Source organism: Hyperoodon ampullatus (genome assembly GCF_949752795.1).
Source record: "Hyperoodon ampullatus genome assembly, chromosome: 6".
NCBI lineage: Eukaryota > Metazoa > Chordata > Mammalia > Artiodactyla > Ziphiidae > Hyperoodon > Hyperoodon ampullatus.
The window spans coordinates 7,418,911-7,431,106 of record NC_136919.1 but is presented as its reverse complement, the minus strand read 5'-3'; positions in this window follow the sequence as shown (position 1 = coordinate 7,431,106).

Sequence of the window (12,196 nt, the reverse complement as noted above, 5' to 3'; positions counted from 1 at the left end):
GGGGCTAAGAGGTTGTGGGGGGACGGTGGGGATGGGGAGTGACTGCTAATGGCTGTGGATTTATTTTTTGGGGGAAGAAAATGTTCTAAAATTGACGGTGGTGATGGTTGCACAACTTTGTGAATATCCCCGAAACCCACTGAATTGTCTACTTTAAATAGATGAACTGTATGGCATAGGAATTACAGCTCAATAAAACTGTTATTAAAAAAGTAAGGTCTTGGGCTTCCCTGGTGGCGCAGTGGTTAAGAATCTGCCTGCCAATGCAAGGGACATGGGTTCGAGCCCTGGCCTGGGAAGATCCCACATGCCGCGGAGCAACTAAGCCCGTGCACTACAACTACTGAGCCTGAGCTCTAGAGCCCGCAAGCCACAACTACTGAGCCCACGTGCCACAACTACTGAAGCCTGCGTGCCTAGAGCCCGTGCTCCACAATGAAAAGCCACAACAATGAGAAGCCCGCGCACCACAACAAAGAGTAGCCCCCACTCACCACAACTAAAGAAAGCTTGTACGCAGCAACGAAGACCCAACACAGCCAAAAATAAATAAATAAATTTATTTATTTTTTAAAAAAAAGTAAGGTCTTGGGACTTCCCTGGTGGTCCAGTGGTTAAGACTCCATGCTCCCAATGCTGGGGGCCCGGATTCGATCCCTGGTCAGGGAACTAGATCCCGCATGCTGCAACTAAAGATCCCACACGAGGCAATGAAGATCCCGTGTGCTGCAAATCAGACCCAGCACAGCCAAATAAATAAATTAATTTTTTTAAAAAGTAAGCTCTCATCAGACAGAGAAACACAAATACTGTATGATATCACTTACATGTGGAATGTAAAAAATAGAACTAGTGAATATAACAAAAAGGAAACAGACTCACAGAAATAGAGAAAAAACTAGTGGTTACCAGTTGGGAGAGGGAACGGGGAGGGGCAAGACAGGGGTAGGGGAGTAAGAGGTACAAACTATCATGTATAAAATAAATAGTCTCTAAGGATATATTGTACAACATAGGGAATATAGCCAATATTTTATAGTAACTATAAATGAAGTGTAACCTTTAAAATTGTGAATCAGCATGTTGTACACCTGTAACATATAATATTGTAGATGAACTATACCTCAATAAAAAAAAGTGAAGTCTCCTACTACTTCATGACCTTGAGATAGGTAAAGATTTCTTAAGTAGGACTCATAAGGGAAAAATGATAAACTGATATGCGCTGAAGTGAAGAACCTTCGTTCATATACACACAAAAGTTAATTTGACGTGGACCACAGACCTGTACGTGAAAGGTAAAATGATAGGTTTCTAGAAGAAAACATAGGAGTATATCTTTATGATTTTAGAGTAGGCAATAATTTCTTAAATATCACAAAAAAACCATAGAGAGAAACTGATAAATAGGACTGCCTCAAAATTTAATATTCTTTTCATCAAAAGGTACCATTAAGAAAGAGAAAAGGCAAGGGGACCTTCCTGGTGGCGCAGTGGTTAAGAATCCACCTGCCAGTCCAGGGGACACGGGTTTGAGCCCTGGTCTGGGAAGATCTCACATACCATGGAGCAACTAAGCCTGTGCACCACAACTACTGAGCCTGTGCCCTAGAGCCCGCGAGCCACAACTACTGAGCCCACGTGCCACAGCTACTGAAGCCCATGCACCTAGAGCCCAGGCTCCACAACAAGAGAAGCCACCGCAATGAGAAGCCCACACACCGCAACGAAGAGTAGCCCCCGCTTGCCACAACTGGGCAACGAAGACCCAACGCAGCCAAAAATAAATAAATAAATAAATAAATAAATTTATAAAAATAGGAAAAAAAAGAAAGAGAAAAGGCAAGCCACAAACTAGAAGACGTTTCCAATAATATATCCAACAAAAGGCTTGTATTCAGAATATATAAAGAACTTCTACGGATCAGGACATAGCATCCAGTTAAAAAATAGGCAAAGGACTTGAACAGGCATTTCATAAAGGATAAAGAAATGGACAATAAACATAAAGGAAAGGAAAACCATAATAAGATACCATTTTGCACCCACCAGAAAGGCTCCATTGGAAACAACAGTAATACAGGCAACACCCAGCTTGAGTTATAGTGAAGCTATGGAACGAGGGGAAGTTACCCACACTGCTGGTGGGAGTGTGAATTGGTGTGAACTGGGAGTGTAACTGGAATACTGTGTGACACTATCTACTAAAGCTGAACAAACACATATGTTCAGTGTTCAGCAGCTCCACTACCAGATATACACCCATCAGCAATGCATATACATGTTCACAAAAAGACACAGACAAAATGTCCACAGCAGTGCTATTCCTAACAGAACAGAACCTAAATATCCACTGACATGAGAATGAATATCACAGTCCACTCACCGATGGAACACTACACAGCAGTAAGAATGTACCACCTCACAACAGCTTGGACGGACCTCACAACATCTAGTGAAGGGAGCCAAACGCAAAAGAGTGTATACTCATATACTGAATGAATCCATTTATGTTTTACTCCCTTAAGTTAAAAAACAGGAAAATCTGGGACTTCCCAGTAGTCCAGTGGTTAGGACTGCACACTTCCACTGCAGGGGGCATGGGTTCGATCCCTGGCTAAGGAACTAAGATCCTGTATGCCGGGTGGCACGGCAAAAAAACAAACAAACAAAAAACAGGAAAATCTAATCTGTGGTGGCAGAAGTCAGGACTGCGGTTACTTTGGGGGTTTGGTTCAGAGCTAAGAAGCTTCTAGTCCCTTATCTGAGTGCTGGGCATACAGGCGTGTGCACTTTGTGAATATTCAGGGAGCTGTATATTATGACGTGTGCACTTTTAAAAATGTATATTGCGATTCAACAAAAAGTTAAGAAAATGGCCTGGACACCAAAGAGGTCCACGTTTAAAAGGAATTCGGGGTTCAGCTAAGTAACGATCTAACTGACTATGCATCCTCAGCTACAATAAGTGGCTAGGAGAGAATGAAAACTGAACCTTCACATTCAAGTTGAGTGAACAAGATAGAAAACAATCCACCATTTGTAGACCTGAGGACAGTCAGGAATTAGTCCCAAACCATTTTCCTATGAGAGTTTACATCACAAAGGGGAAAAAATAGGCAAAATGAATCTATGGTGTTAGAAGTAAGGGTGGTGATTACCCTTGCAGGGAGGCAGTAATTAGAAAGTGGCAGGGGACCCTCTGGGAGGGCTGGGACAGGTGTGTACACCTGTGGAAATTCATCAAACTGTCTGCTCATGCTTTGTGGTCCTTTCCTTATCTATATTATCCTTCAATAGCTATTGCTTTTTTTTCTTTTAAGTGAAGGCTCTAGGTTAGACAGATCTATGTTTCAATCCAGTTCCACAATTCACGGGTATATTACTTAACCTCTCTGGACCTCAGTTTCCTCACCTGGAAAATGGGGACAACAATCCCCACTTCACAGGGCTGTTGGGAAAATGCCTCATCTCAAGCTTGAGATGACTCAGTGCGCAACAAATGGTGGTTATGAGCCCACCTTACAGATGAGGAAACTCAAGCTCAGAGAGAGGGGCTACTCTGTCCAAACTGGCATGTGAACCTCATCTCTTGGAGGGTTATGCAGGAGTTCAGTTTGCCCCTGGCTTCTTGGAGCCTCCTAGTCCACATATGAGCCTTCCAGGCTGCTCAGGAAACCGAGTGGGCGGCCACAGAACACTGTGCCCTTTGCAATGGCCAGTTATAAATGCTGGCAGCACCACTCACTGGTGACCGTGCTCTAAGAGCTCTGGAGCCAGGCCAACCCAGCTCCAATTCTCAGCCCTGCTGCTTAAGAGCCGGTGAACTTGGGCAAGTGTCTTCATCTCTGTGCCTCAGTTTCTTCTCTAAAATAGAGAACACTGTGTGCAGATGGACACGGAACAATACAGAAAGGGCTTAGCGTGGTGCCTGGCACATAGTAACTGCTCACTAAAAGGCAGCTTTCACCATCATCATCCCTTTCTCCTACCTCACCTGCCCTGGGCCCTAGAGCAAGGTCTGTTCCTGCCCAGCTCCAGGCCCTTGCTTCTCAGGCCTGGGTCTCCTGCCACGAGGCCCACTGTGCCAGCTGCCCCAGTGGTGCCATGACACCCTCGAGGAAAAGCACAAGAAACAGGCTGCCTGGACCCTGGGCATGGCCTCCCTTTGCCTGCACTCACTTTCAGATCTTGACCCAGAAGGAGCACCGCTGGCAGGGAGACGCACCCTGCTGGAAACTGCCAAGTCCAATCTCTTCGAGCAGTCACCCAGGGCTTCCAGAAGTGGGACCAGCTCTGCGGCCTACTCACCACCCCCTGACCCCTTACTCCCGCTGAACTGGCCTCCTTCGTTGTACTGGCAATAGGCCAGAGGCACAAGGTCACCTTCGGACCTTTGGTCATCCACTTTCTGTTCTAAATACTGCTCCTAACCCCCAAAACACATTCATGTCCCTCTTCCAGGAAGCATCTCCCAACCACTCCAGCCCACACTACCTTTGAACTCTCCTCTTGACTCAGCTGATGTCTATGCACCCTCAGGCCTTAGTGTCACTTCCTCCAGGAAGCCTTCCCTGACCCGCCAGGGTGCTCTTGCTGTGTGCCCCCACAGGCCCTACCATAACAACAAACATTTAGGACTGATGCTGTTTTAATTATCCAGCTTCCCTGCCAGACGGCCTGCTGCACGAGGGCAGGAACCGGGCTGTCTCCTCTGACATCATCCCTGTACTTAGCCCAGGGTTACTGTCTATTGAGCACAAGGGTGAGCGAAACCAGACAAGGTCTTTGCCCTCGTGGAGCACACTGGCTCTGGAGCGAGACAGATCACTTAAGAAACACACAAACCCATGCCATGTAACTGGGCCCAGTGCTCTGAAGGAGAGGGTGGGAGCTGGGACTCTGGGTGCCCGTGCCAGGGGACCTGCCCTGGACTGGGGAGTCAGGGCAGGCGTCCTTGGAAGTGACATTTCAGCAGCGACCCAAAAGATGAGTCATAGTTCACTCCGGTGGCGGGGAGAGAAGGGAAAGGCATTCCAGGAAGAAGGATAAGATGCTCACAGGCTGAAAGGGCAGAGGGTGTGGGACACTGGCACCATGGGCCCAATACCACGACTATTGGCTGAACAAGGGGCTGCACACCCCGTGTGGGCCTGACACGTTGTAGGGTTGCAGCACATGCAGGGAACCTGGGAGGAGAGGCACGCTCTCAGATTCCCCCTGCCTACCATGCCCAGAACAGTGCTGGGCACCCAGTGGCCACAGTGGAACCCTCACCACTATGGATGAGACAGCCGCCAGGGGCTTTGCCCTTTCTGCAGGATGAGCCCAGTCACCCAGGTAGCCACTCTGCCCTAACCCTGCTCCCCAGGTGGAAGAAACACCACCTTGTCAGCCGCCAAGATCACCAAAAGCCTCCAAAAGATAACCCGGGCAGATGGCACAGATCTGCTAACCACCTTTTCGCAGTGCTGACCCTGCTGCAGGGGGCTGGCGTGAGCTGGAGGAGGAAGGAGCCATCTGTCTTGGCACCAAGGCTGGAGGCCTGGGGGCCAGAGCACCCTGCCACTTGGGCCCCTTCCAGCTACAGCCTGGCACCGGCCAGAGGTGGCCATCCCTACCCACCCCATGCCCAGCCCCTAGGGTTTCTCATTCTTGTGGCAGGCACCAGCCATCTGGGATTCTGGCAACGGGAGATGGAGGGAACTCTGATAATGACAGAAGAGCACACAGTAAGAAGAACCCGGTGTCTTTCTCCATCCCGTCTCTTGCCTGGATCCACCATGAGCTATGACATCCTTGGGGGTGGGGAGCAGTGGAGAGCGAATAGCAGAGCCACCTCCAAGTTGGTTGCTTCCAGTCTGAGCTCCTTAAGGGGTTTATTTCATATAGTCTCTAACTTAACCAACAGACGACATTGCCTAGGATCCTGTGCTTGCGGCTAATTCATCACTTATATAACAATCTGCCTAACGACCCCTCCCCCAGCCCACAAGCTCCAGGAGGACAAGAACACTTTCCGCTCCCACACTCCTGGAGCCTCAGGGCCCGGCCTGTGCCTGGCAGGTAAAAGAACAAAGGTTTGTTCTTGCCTGAGCTATCACACTAAAAAACCGTGAGGTAGAGACTGTTACCCCGTTTTCTGACGAAGACACTGAGGCTTGTCTAAAATCACACAACTAGGGACTTCCCTGGTGGTGCAGTGGTTAAGAATCCGTCTGCCAATGCAGGGGACATGGGTTTGAGCCCTGGTCTGGGAAGTTCCCACATGCCGCGGAGCAACGAAGCCCGTGCGCCACAACTGCTGAGCCTGTGCTCTAGAGCCCACGAGCCACAACTACTGAGCCCGCGTGCCACAACTACTGAAGCCCGCGTGCCTAGAGCCCGTGCTCTGCAACAAAAGAAGCCACCGCAATGAGAAGCCTACACACCGCAACGAAAAGTAGCCCTTACTCGCCACAACTAGAGAAAGCCCACGCTCAGCAGTGAAGACCCAACACAGCCAAAAATAAATAAATAAATAAAATCACACAACTAACAAGAGTGGGACACAATCCAAACCTAAACCAAACCCGTGCTTCTCACCAAACCATCCAGTCTTCTGACCATCCAATGTAGGGGGAAGAGAATGTGAGGCCCAGAGGAGGGAGCATGGGACCCCCCAGTGTCCTGACCCCCAGCCTCTCTGTCGGCTGAGGGAGCCAGAAGCTCTGAGCCTTGGAGCGGCACCCACCCTGTGAAATATTAACCCAGGAGCAGGGGGAAAACCCAAACAAATATCCTATTTACAGAGGCTGGAAGCTTTCCAGGAGGGAGTGGATCACAGGCCAGATATTGGGGGTGGGAGGCTGATGTGAAGGGAACCAAGGCAAGTGCCAGGGGCCCCCTGGGGGCAGGGGTGCAGTTGAGGATCTGAGGGCATCCCAGGGGGTCACTGACTTGCACAGACTCATCTGCAGGGTGGGTTACGTTAGGAAGATATGAGGGGGGAATGTGCATCACCCCTCACTGGTGCCACTTGGAGGCAGAGGGCCTTGGGGATACCTGGGTTCCAGGCTGGCAGTCAAACAGTGATCACAGCCATACTGAGCACCGTATTCCAAGGACTCTGCTAAGTACTCCATGTGCATTAACTCACTTAATTCTCCCAACAAATACATGAGGCAGGAATTATAATCGACAACTTACAGATGAGGCAGCTGAGACTCAGTGGTGACGTGAACGGCCATAGACTATGTCTATGTACAAGGGTCTATATGTACATATCAGTATGCATACATGTATTCATTAGTTTGAGGCCCAGAATTCTGAGCTTTCCATGCATGTTTTCATTGAAGCCACAAATAACCTATAAGGACATACTATTTTGTTTTCCAGATGAAGAAACTATGGTTCAAATATGTGCAATGATGTGCCCAAGTCCCCCAGTAAGTGCCTGGCTCTCTCCACCATTATGCTATGGGCAGGAACTGTTTCTCCAAGCCTCAGGTCTCCCTTCTGCGGCATAAGCCTTTGCCTGCTTACAACCTGGAGGGTCCTGGGCACTGAGCATAGATGATCGGGCATCACCGGTAACTAGTGTACAGGCATATATCATTTTTTGACCACAGGACTAGAAGCTTCCTGAGGACAAGACCTAGTGTGACCCATGGGGTCTCCATGACACAGTGAGTGCATGACTGGTTGGTTGCGGGTGAAGGAGCCTCAGCTCCATGAGGTCCCCAGGCAATATTTACCAGCCTCAATATTCATCAGGGTCCTTATCTGTCAATGGGTTGCAAACCTACCACATGGAGTTGCTGAGCAGATGCCATGAAATAATGGCAAGAAGGTGGTAACCAATAATTATAGAGTGATTTCCTAAGAATAATGCTTGGAGAGATCCTTCTGCTCATTTCTGAAGCTGGAAAATCAGCTTCAGTGATTGAACCAGATACAGGATGTTTGTCTCAAAGTAAATGATCCAACAGGGGTCTCTGAACTCGCATTTCAGGGGTCAAGAACAGCGGAGGTACTGAAGCCTTCTGTACAAAAATAAGTCGCAGAATCCTGGTGGTGCTAATGATAACAAGAACTGTTTTTAACCTTTGTAGAGAGCTTTAGAATGCACCGAGTTCTTTCATCCTCCCAGTAGCCTTCAGTTAGTGTAGAGATAGGAAAACTGAGGCACAGACAGGGGATAGGACTTGCCCAAGTTCACACAGTGAACCATAGCAGAGCCGGCCCTGAACCCAGCTCCCCAGATGACTAGTCCACGCTTCTACCCACAACAACCGGCTCCAGCACCCTGGCTCTCAGCGTTGGTGTGTTCTGACTTTTCATTTTCAAATCCTCTGGCCCAGCTGCCCTGCTCAGCTTATGACCCAGGCCTGATGACATAGTCCAGGCTTGGGGGTTGAGGAGAAAGAGCAACCATTGTTCCACTCCCTATAAGACATGCTGCAAAATCTCAGCCTCTGCTGGGCACATCTAGGATCAACAGTCTCCAGCAAATCTGCCACACACAACCCAACCACACAAATAGAGCCAACATATACTGCCCTTCCCAACCCGTCTCCATGTCATGTTTATTTCAACACCATCATTTAGCCTATATTATATGGCAGAATAGGGATTTGCTTGCTCTTTAAAAAAAAAAAAAAGCCCCCATAACCTTCCACTGGTGTGAAAAAAGACAGGACCAAGCCACCATGACAGTGATGTGCAACCACTGTTCCCACTGAGGGGTGAGAGCAAGTTTCCACTTTGTCTCCCCCACTGTTCTCCAAAATTCTACTAGTTCAGGGAGGCAGCCAACAGCTGGTGACATCATCAGCTGGTGCTAAAAAGAAAGGCTTTGAGGTAGACACATGCAAGTATTTCCTCACCATTGTCATTGCCATCGGCATACCTGCAATGTCCTGAGGATTTAATATGTGCTAAATAATGCACTAAGCGCTTCAGTGCATGACCTCTCATTTAGCCTAACAACCCTATTTTACAGATGAGGACGTTGAGGTGGGAAAAGGTGAGTTGAAAGTGAAACTGACTGCTGGCTACTATAGCTCTGTGGGTGGTACTTGACTTGGCTGCTTGACTTACCCAAGTTCTCAAAACCAAAAAGCAAGTGGCATGACCAGATTTAACTACAGTGTTCTATGGCAGTCCCTTTAAAATTTATTCCATCAGTGGCCATTATAAAGGTGGAGAAAGGGTACTTACAATGCCAGGCCAGAGCACAATGTCCATTTGTCATCTAGAACATATTTTCTCTGAACACCAGACACTTCAAATTAATACAGTTCTGAAAGGGTGCCCCATTAGACACCCTGTGACCCTGCATCACATGAACAGCCCCTGATATCCTCCCCACCAATATCTGGCCCCTACTCTTCTCTGACTTCCTTGTCAACCACTCTTCCTCTCCTTCACTCTGCTCCAGCCCTATTGTCCTCCCGCTGTTTTTAAAAAATCATCAGATATACTACCTCAGGACCTTTGCGCTTGCTGCATGGCTTGCTCCCTCCCTCCCTTCAGGTCTTTGCTCAGATATCACCTTATTAGAGCCCTTCTCTGACCACCCTCTATAAAAAGGCCAACCCCACTCTCTGGCCCTTACTGTGGCCCTTCCTGCTCTATTTTTCTCCACCCTACATATATTTTTCTCCACCTTACATGTATTTCTGATTTGCTGAATGAACTAGTGAACTGAAACAGAGAGACCCCCTCACCACTGGCAACCACCTCCTGCCCTAAGTACACTCTCCTGTGACCCTTTTCAAAGCTGTCCTCAATGCTCATTCTAACCAGTTTGAACCCTGAAGAGAAACATTCTGTGGGAAAGATCGTATGGGGTGATTTCTCCATGGAGGCATCAGGCATTCCCCCTCTGATTTAAAAATCAAATGTGCTGACAGGCACAAAGACTGGAAGTCTTGGACTCCTTGGGCCAAAAAGCAGCCAAGTCAAGTTCCACCCACAGAGCTATAGCAGCCAGCAGTCAGTTTCACTTTCAACTCACCTATCAGGCTCCCTTGGCCCTCAGGTTTGCTACCACCCCATCCCTTTGCCACCCTGTTGGGTTTCCCCGCGCCTTGTCATCCCTGAGCTTTCAAGCACTGCTTTGGGGAAACTTAAGCTCATCCAACAGGTAGGAGGGGCAGAGGCCGCCTCTTTCAGCCCTGCATCTATCCCCCATTTTGTAGGGGCATGCGACAGGGCGTCATTTTCTTTCTGGAGGAAGGGTGCTCACTTTTAAAGGCATGTTTCTCAGACCTGGCAGCAGGGGTAGAGAAGGGAGTCCTCCCACCACTGGCCGAGATGGACCTTTGCAAATGGTTGCAGCGGCGATGGTGAGGCACCGGAGGCAAGAAGGGAAGGGGGGAGGACGCAGAGATATCCTATGGCCCCGGGAGCGGACGGGATGCTTCCTCGGCGAGGAGGAGCGGAGGATGCGGCCCGGGAGATGCTGGGGAGGCATGGAATTTAGTCAGGCTAGGGCCGGGGTCTGCGGAAGACGAGGGTCGGAGGGGTGGAGCTTGGGGTCCCAGGGACAGGAGCCCGGGGCGGGATGGGGGTCGCGCCGGGGGGGACTCCGTGGCCATTACCTTGCCCTTAGGGCGGCGGGCGGGGCTGAGGGACGCCGGGTGCTGGCTCCGGGGCCCGGCCCCTCCCCCGATCCGGCTCCTAAGGCTCGCAGCCTGCAGCTGCCGCCGCCTCCGCTGTCAACAAACCCGGGGCGCGTCACTTCCGGGGCCGCCCCTTAGCAACAGCTAACGGGTTCCCCCGACTGGTCCCGCGGCGAACGAGGGCGGCGGCGGCCGAAGGTTCCGGAGCCCCGCGGCGGCTCCCCTCCCGGACACCGGCTGGGTCTGCGGGTGGAGGAGGGAGCGGTTGGTCCCCACCGCTGTCCTCAGCGCGCTTCTCACGGGCTCTCGCTGGGCTGGGGGTGCTGGGGAGGACCCGCTCGGTGACACCGGCTTCCGGGCCCGCTCTAGCTTGCGGTTTCCCGGAGTCCAGGGGATGGTTAAGGGCGGACTGACTCCACCTTCCTCGTCAGCACGGACATGCCTCCAGCGCCAGCCCCTACATCCAGCGGCCTATTGAACATCTATCCCTGGCTTATCCGCAGGTAGCTCGCACCCACGCGTCCAAAAGCGGTCACCATTTTCCCCCCGAAACGCGCTGCTACTTCTCCAGCTAGTTAATGCGCCCTCCAGGCAACTCGGCTGTCACCTGGGAAATGGGGAGTCGGCCTTGGCCCCTGCGTTTCCCTCAGCTCCTCTTCCAGTCGCCAAGTCCTAAGGATCTCTCAAACCAGCCCCTCCCCTCCTCCGCCTGTAGTGTCCGACTCTGTCCACCATCATTTCTCTGGATTTCTGCAACAGCCTCCTAACAGAACTCCCGGCTCCCTCCCCTCATTCTCTCCACAGTTCGACAGTGAATTTTCCAAAACCAATAAATCTGATCAGAGCACCCCGCTGCTTATAACCCTTAAGGTAGACAAGGATGATCTGTCCCCTGTCTCTCTCCCCACCCTCTTCCCTTATTTGCCCCCCCCCCCACACGCTTTCATTCTCCAATTCAGACAGTTTAAAGCAATTTTGGTTCTTTTAATGATCCTCTTCTCTTCCATAGGCTCAAATAATTTCTTCCCTACTAAACACTTTTCTTGCTCCCATCTATATCCAGCACACACTCCTCGTCCTTCTGGTCTCAGTTTAGATGCTATTTTCTTGAGGAACCCTTTCTTGACACGACCCTCCTAATAACTACTTTTGTGGATGTTTTCGTTCTGCACAGTATCTTTTAGTCTTTGACTATGTGTAAGCATGTTTGTACAATTTCGAATCCTTTAAAAAGTCTTTTGATTTTGAATTCTCAAAATAAGATGTGCTTGTTTAAATAAAAAATCTAAACAATACAAAAATATATGGTGGAAAAAATGAAAAGTCCCATTGAAACCCTAACCCAACCCCAATTTCATTCCCTTCCCCAGAGGGGACCACTCTTTAACAGTTTGGTGAGTATCCCCTTAGTCCTTTAAAAATATGCATGCATATGTAAGAGCTAAAACTATAAAATTCTTAGGAGAAAATAAAGGCATAAGTCTTTGTGATTTAGGGTTAGGCAATGGTTTCTTAGATATGACACCAAAAGCATAAGCACAAGAGGAAAAAATAGACAAACTGGATTTCATCAAAATTAAAAACTTTTG